At 46.4% G+C, this 8264-nt stretch overlaps 1 pseudogene; it reads left to right on the forward strand.

Annotated features, from left to right (window-relative positions):
- Nucleotides 1-1395: 1395 nt before the first annotated feature.
- LOC119354858 overlaps nucleotides 1396-8264 on the forward strand; it is a 21404-nt pseudogene continuing 14535 nt past the window's right edge.

The raw sequence follows: 8264 nt of genomic DNA on the forward strand, positions 1-8264 counted from the left end.
CATGGGCGATGGGTTGACTTGCATGGTAGTCCGTCAACCGCCTCTCACCGGTGCGCTGCAAGACGTGCATAGCTGCTGTGATCAATTGACCGTAGACTTTTGGCTTTCCTGACTTCTTCTTCATGAGCGGTTGTCACGATGTTCAGTTCATGCCTGTGATATCTGTGACTATCCTATGCTTCATAGCTTTTGACATTCGATTATGTGACATTGTACAGCTTGCATTAGCTTAGATTAACGGCGGGAACTAGTAATACTCTCTATGCATCGTACCGTAGTGGGGGTGTTGGTCTGGTATGGCCCTTCGCGCATCGCAAAAGGTGCCGTCACGTGCAGGGGGCACTAGGCGGCGCGGCGGCGACAAGGCAACAGCGTGTGGATAGGCTGGGGCTGGCGGAGGGGAAGAGCGACGAGAAGGTGGCATGGCACCTCTTTGATCCTCTATCTTCTCGGTTTTCTCCAGGTCTCAAGAGCACGAATTGATCAGTTTGATCGGATGGATCCAAACGGAGAGCTGTCCGGACTTGGGCTCAGAATTTTTTTAACAAAAAGAAGGCGTCTCTAATCGATGTCTTGATGATTTTCATTTCGGTATCAGGCAGATTTTCGAATTTTTGTATTGTACAAACCAGTAAGTGACACAGAACTCACCAGATGCACGCGAGTTTGATTTGATGGAATATAATGGACAAAAAAGTTTGAAGGACACCGGACCAAAATCACGTAGCTGAAAGATAGCAAAGGTGGAAAAAAAAACTGAGCAGAGTTGAGAGTGTGGTCCTTGGCTCTTGAGAACAAAATCAAAATCTTCATGTGCTCATGGTTCTGTTGTGGGGCAAGTCCACCACCACCAAAGCTAGCCAGATAGATCGACTCCTTTCCCGCTATTAAGAGCAGTCTGGGTGAGAACAAAATCAAAATCTTCATGTATTATCCATTCATCCTTCTTCGTTGTTTCCCCACCATCACGAGCTACGTCGAAATCTCCAGTGGTCAATTTCAGGCTCTACTTGCAGATGTCAGGTTGAAGAGGGGGGCATGGCCATGGCCCCGGCCAAGTTTGTGGCCAACAATGACGTTAATACATTCGAAGGAAAGTCAACTTGACAACCATATTGTTCACAGTTTCCTAAACCAAGTGGCCAGCCAAGGCTAGAGAAGGGCCCACGGGCCAGTCACTTACTTAGCGCTTCATTCATGCTAAGTTGTGCGATAATCATTGTGATATTAAGTTGAGGCTGTACATTACTTAGTTATTGACCGAGTACAGCTTTTATATAGATGGATGGAGCGCCTATGGAATCGAACATATTTTTTCTGGAGCAACATAACATATTATCTCTTGACAAACTATGTCCGCCATATATCACGGTCCATTAGTTGCTTGCATGTGCAATGGAGCAATCAACCCAGCAGCGAACAATGGCCGCGACACGGTGGTTGCTGCTTCTTCTCTGCATCGCTGCCGCAGGTGGCATGCTTGAAGCTCGCGCTCAGCCGGACAACAAAGGTGCGTACGCATGGTGGCTCGTGGAGCACTGTTATAGCATGTGGCCAAAAGTCACAGCGAGTGGACTGAACGCGTGCAACTGTTATGCAATGTAGGATTCATAAGCATAGATTGTGGCCTCTCAGAGGAGATGGGCTTCGTGGACAACACCACCAAGCTCTCGTATGCCCCCGACGCTGGCTTCGTCGACGCCGGCACGAACCACATTATCTCTCCTGAGTACGTCACTAACGTCAGTTCATCCTTGGCCAAGAGCTGGTACAGCCTGCGCAGCTTCACAGCTGGCACACGGAACTGCTACACGCTCCGCTCCCTCATGCCTGGGCTCAAGTACCTCATCCGGGGGAAGTTCATGTACGGCAACTACGATGGCCTCGACAAACCGCCAATGTTCGACCTTTCATATAGGGGTCAACTACTGGCACACAGTGAACTTCTCAAGCTCAGCGACAACGATATCAGTGGAGGCCATCATTTTTGTGCCAAACGACTTCGTGCAGGTTTGCCTGGTTAACACCGGCACTGGGACGCCCTTCATATCTAGCCTAGACCTGAGGCCGCTGAAGAGGACGCTCTACCCACAGGTGACCGCTGCGCAGGGGCTGGTTCTTTTCAACAGGCTCAACTTCGGCCTGACTGACAAGAACGCCATCGTCAGGTACCCTGATGATCCACACGACCGGATATGGATCCCTTTCGTCGACACGGTGACCTGGGCCGAGATATCAATGACCAGCATGGTGCAGAACATAGACAATGAAGACTTATTCGAGGCCCCCACTGCGGTGTTAAAGACGGCGATCAAGCCCCGGAACACCTCTGCGAACTTAGAGTTCACATGGTACCCCGTGCCCACTCCCAACGACCCGTCCCCTGGGTACGTCGCCATCCTGCACTTTGCCGAGCTAGAGGTCCTACCCAACAACGCCCATTCGCCAGCTGAACATCACCCTCAACGACAAGCCGTTGTTTTTGTATACAAGCAATTTCACGCCGGATCGCATCTCCGATGCCGTCCTCTACAACAGCGCCCCCTTCATCCGTCGCAGCAACTACACAATCTCCATCAACGCCACAGCTAACTCGACGTTGCCGCCTATCATCAACGCGGCCGAGATCTTCTCCCTCATCCCCACCACCAACCTTGGCACGGACTCCCAGGATGGTATGTATGTGCGTGCGTCAATGAGCTAGCTGTATGGGTAAGCACATCTTTTGTGGTACTGAAATTACAATGCGATTAACTGCAGCTTCTGCAATAATGGCGATCAAGGCGAAGTATCAAGTGAAGAAGAACTGCATGGGTGATCCGTGTGTTCCGAAGACGATGGCAGTAGAAAACAGGGCTTTGGTCCAGGCCGGGTCAGACCATTAGTCCCGGTTCAGTCCAAAACCGGGCCAATGTGGGCATTGGTCCCGGTTCGTGACCCCAGGGGGCCGGCCGGGCCACGTGGGCCATTGGTCCCGGTTCATCTGAACCTTTTGGTCCCGGTTGGTGAGATGAATCGGGACCAATGGGCCTCGCTCCTGGCCCACCACCATTGCTCCCGGTTCGTGGCTTGAACCGGGACCAAAGGCTCCCCTTTAGTCCCTGCTCATGTCACCAACCGGGACCAATGAGCTGCCTATATATACCCCTCGCTCGCGAGCAGAGCACCCCAGTGCTTTGTTTTTCTCTGGCCGAGGGGGAGAGGGCTTGGTGGTGCTTTAGCTCACCTCCTATGCACACAAGGTGTTCGATGGAATGCCCGAGCCACACTACTTAAGCTTTATCCTCTTCAAGCTCGACCTCCAAACTCCATTTTCCATAATATTTGTCTAGGTTTAGCGGTCCGTCACGCCCCGTCCCTGTCTTCACCGCCGTCGATCACCCGCGCCGAGCTCATCGCCGGCACCACCGTGGTGAGCCTCTTGTTCTTATCTTCTTTCTGAAAGGAAAAATATTCTTACTTGTATGTTTACATAGATACTTGTATTATTTTTTTACTTTTATTATTGCATCTTATATAGTGCGATGGTTTTGGTATCCGCCCCCGTCGGTCCTCGTCCTGTCTATGATTCGGATGTGGTATATATATTATCTTTATAACTATTGATTCGTTTATTGTTTATGAAAATTATGCCGACCAACGTGACATAGATTTTATTTATGTAGGATGTATGTGAATTGGAAATGCCAACCGACCCTATTGTCGGGAGGTTAAATTTAGTTGAAGAAGAAAACAATTTGTTGAAGGAAAAAATAAAAAAAATGAGGAGGAGAAGATGATATTGGAGTTGCATGTTGCGGATGTCGTCGATGATCACAAGATCAAGATGGATGCAATGCGCTTGAAGATTAGAAAGATTAGAAAATATGCCATTCATACCGAGACTTGGTATCATTATGCCATTGGATCAATTGTTACCTTGGTTGCGATTATGATCGCATTTATTTTTGCATTGAAATGTTTTACATAGTTTCAATGTATGGTTTAATTAATTAGATGCTCTGGAGAGCTATATGTTGTTAGATGAAAATTATGTATGCACTTTGGTTTTAATGTGATGATGAACTTCTATTAATTTGGGCACTTAATTATATATAATGCACGCAGATGAACTGGCAATGGATGTACGATGACAGACACACCCGCGTGTACATTAAGGGCGTGCATGAGTTTCTCGATGCGGCTGAGGCAAATAAGCAGAATGGTTTTATGTGTTGACCATGCACTGAATGTGGGAATACGAGGTCTTACTCTAACCGGAAAATCCTTCACTCCCACCTGCTTTATAAGGGTTTCATGCCACACTATAATGTTTGGACGAGACACGGAGAAATAGGGGTTATGATGGAAGACAGAGAAGAAGAAGAGTACGATGACAACTATGTGCCCCCTGAATACAGTGATGCTGCAACGGGGGGAGCTGGTGAAGATCAAGAGGAACCAAACGATGTGCCCAATGATGCTGCAACGGGTGAAGCTGCTGAAGATTAAGAGGAACCAGACGATGTGCCCGATGATGATGATCTCCGCCGGGTCATTGTCGATGCAAGGACGCAATGCAAAATTCAAAAGGAGAAGTTGAAGTTCGATCGCATGTTAGAGGATCACAAAAAATGGTTATACCCCAATTACGAAGATGGCAACACAAAGCTCGGTACCATACTGGAATTGCTGCAGTGGAAGGCAGAGAATGCTGTGGCTGACAAAGGATTTAAGAAACTACTGAAAATATTGAAGAAGAAGCTTCCAAAGGATAACGAATTGCTCGACAGTACATACGCAGTAAAGAAGGTCGTATGCCCTCTAGGATTGGAGGTGAAGAAGATACATGCATGCCCTAATGACTGTATCCTCTACCGCGGTGCATACAAGGATCTGAACGCATGCCCAGTATGCGGTGCATTGCGGTATAAGATTAGACGAGATGACCCTGGTGATGTTGACGGCGAGCCCCCCAGGAAGAGGGTTCCTGCGAAGGTGATGTGGTATGCTCCTATAATACCACGGTTGAAACGTCTGTTCAGAAACGAAGAGCATGCCAAGTTGATGCGATGGCACAGTGAGAACCGAAAGAAAGATGGGAAGTTGAGAGCACCCGCTGACGGGTCGCAGTGGAGAAAAATCGAGATAAAGTATTGGGATGAGTTTGCAAAGGATCCAAGGAATGTATGGTTTGCTTTAAGCACGGATGGCATTAATCCTTTCGGGGAGCAGAGCAGCAATCACAGCACCTGGCCTGTGACTCTATATTTGTATAACCTTATTCCTTGGATGTGCATGAAGCGGAAGTTCATTATGATGCCAATTCTCATCCAAGGCCCTAAGCAACCCGGCAATGAAATTGATGAGTACCAAAAGTCATTAGTTGAAGAACTTTTACAGCTGTGGAATGGAAACGGTGTACGTACGTGAGATGAGCACAGATAGGAGGAATTTAACCTTAAGGCGTTGCTGTTCGTGACCATCAACGATTGGCCCGCTCTCAGTAACCTTTCAGGACAGACAAACAAAGGATACCACACATGCACGCCCTGTTTAGATGACACTGAAAGTATATACCTGGACAAATGCAGGAAGAATGTGTACCTGGGCCATCATCGATTTCTTCCGACCAACCATCAATGTCGAAAGAAAGGCAAGCATTTCAAAGGCGAGGCAGATCACCGGAAGAAGCCCGCCATGCGTACCGGTGATCACGTACTTGCTATGGTCAATGATTTACACTACGTAATCTTTGGAAAGGGTCTCGGTGGACTAGCTGTTCCGAATGACGCTGAGGGACACGCACCCATGTGGGAGAAGAAATCTATATTTTTGGACCTACTCTACTGGAAAGACCTAGAGGTCCGCTCCTCAGTCGACGTGATGCACGTGACGAAGAACCTTTGAGTGAACCTGCTAGGCTTCTTGGGCGTGTATGGGAAGACAAAAGATACACCTGAGGCACGGGAGGACCTGCAACGTTTGCACGAAAAAGACGGCAAGCCTCCGAAGTAGTATAAAGGTCCTGCCAGCTACGCTCTTACAAAAGAAGAGAAAGAAATCTTCTTTGAATGCCTGCTTAGTATGAAGGTCACGACTGGCTTCTCGTCAAATATAAAGGGAATAATAAATATGCCAGAGAAAAAGTTTCAGAACCTAAACTCTCATGACTACCACGTGATTATGACGCAACTGCTTCCGGTTGCATTGAGGGGGCTTCTACCGGAAAACGTCCGATTAGCCATTGTGAAGCTATGTGCATTCCTCAATGCAATCTCTCAAAAGGTGATCGATCCAGAAATCGTACCAAGGCTAAGGAGTGATGTGGCGCAATGTCTTATCAGTTTCGAGCTGGTGTTCCCACCATCCTTCTTCAATATCATGACGCACGTCCTAGTTCATCTAGTCGACGAGATTGTCATCCTGGGGCCCGTATTTCTACACAATATGTTCCCCTTTGAGAGGTTCATGGGAGTCCTAAAGAAATATGTCCGTAACCGCGCTAGACCAGAAGGAAGCATCTCCATGGGCCATCAAACAGAGGATGTTATTGGGTTTTGTGTTGACTTCATTCCTGGCCTTAAGAAGATAGGTCTCCCTAAATCGCGGTATGAGGGGAGACTGACTGGAAAAGGCACTCTTGTAAGAGACTCAATAATATGCAGGGACGGATATTCTTGGTCTCAAGCACACTACACAGTTCTACAGAACTCTACCTTGGTGACCCCGTATGTCGATGAACACAAGAACAGTCTGCGCTCCAAACACCCAGAGCAGTGCGACGACTGGATTACATGTGAACACATCAGGACTTTCAGCAGTTGGTTGGAAACACGTCTTAGAGGTGACAACACTGTTTGTGGTGAGTTGTACTTGTTGTCCAGGGGACCATCTTTGACTGTATTGACTTACAAAGGATACGAGATAAATGGGAATACATTTTACACGATCGCCCAAGATCAAAAGAGCACCAACCAAAACAGCGGTGTCCGCTTTGATGCAGCAACCGAGAGCGGAAAGGACACATATTATGGTTACATAGTGGACATATGGGAACTTGACTATGAACCTGATTTTATGGTCCCTCTGTTTAAGTGCAAATGGGTCAATCTGTTAGGCGGCGGGGTACAGGTAGACCCACAGTACGGAATGACAACAGTGGATCTGACGAACCGTTCGTCCTAGCCAATGATGTGGCACAGGTTATCTATGTGAAGGACATGTCTACCAAACCAAGAAAAAGAAAAGATAAGGAAGCGAATACATCATGCGATGAGCCAAAGCGCCACATTGTTCTTTCACAAAAAAGGGACATCCTGGGAGTGGACGGCAAGATAGACATGTCTGAAGATTATGAAAAGTTTCATGAAATTCCTCCCTTCAATGTCAAGGCTGACCCAAGCATCCTGATAAACAATGAAGACTATCCATGGTTACGGCGCAATAAGCAAATGACACAAGCGAAGAAAAAGTGAAGACTTTCTCCCGCAACTATTATGATGATACCATGCCAACTTTGTAACACACGAACATGCTACCATTGTCCGTTTTGTACATGCACATGCTATGTGGGTGAAATTATGATACCATGCCAACTTTTAACTTTTTCAGAGTTCATTTGAAATGCTTTCATGTCTTATGGTTCGGCCCTCGTAATACCATGACCATTAGTCCCTGGCCCATGCCAATTTTCAACTTTCAACTTTCTAAAATAATGGCACTAACAGAAAGTTTATAATTTTTCTCCTCGCCCCTGGCCCATGACCATTAGTCCCGGTTTGTGCCACAAACCGGGAATAAAGGGTTGGTCCTCGTTGCGAGCAGAGTTTAGTCCCACCTCGCCAACCGAAGGGGGCTCACACCGGTTTATAAGCCCTTCCCTCTCTGCCTTGTTGAGCTCCTCTCAAAGTGAAAATAGATGCCCTAATAGAGAAAAGTTTAACCTAAATTCATAGTGAATTTCTCTGAAATTCATAGAAATTTACTAGGAATTTAGGTTGAATTTTCTCTATAAACGCATCTATTCTCATTTTTTAGTAAGTTAATCACAAACTTGTGCTTCAAACAACTTGCAAAGAATTCAAATTTTAACTATTCAAATTTGAAAACTAATGGCACTAACAGAAAGTTTATAATTTTTCTAAAACTAAAAGCAAAAAGAATAAAAAAATAAAGCAAAAAACAAAAGAAAATAAATAATGCAGAAAACAAAACAAAAAAAAACTGGAAAAAATAGCAACAATAAGTATTTTGTTCTAAGTAGAAACAAAATAAAATAAATA

The sequence above is a fragment of the Triticum dicoccoides genome, chromosome 1A, assembly GCF_002162155.2.
Source record: "Triticum dicoccoides isolate Atlit2015 ecotype Zavitan chromosome 1A, WEW_v2.0, whole genome shotgun sequence".
NCBI classification, from domain to species: domain Eukaryota; kingdom Viridiplantae; phylum Streptophyta; class Magnoliopsida; order Poales; family Poaceae; genus Triticum; species Triticum dicoccoides.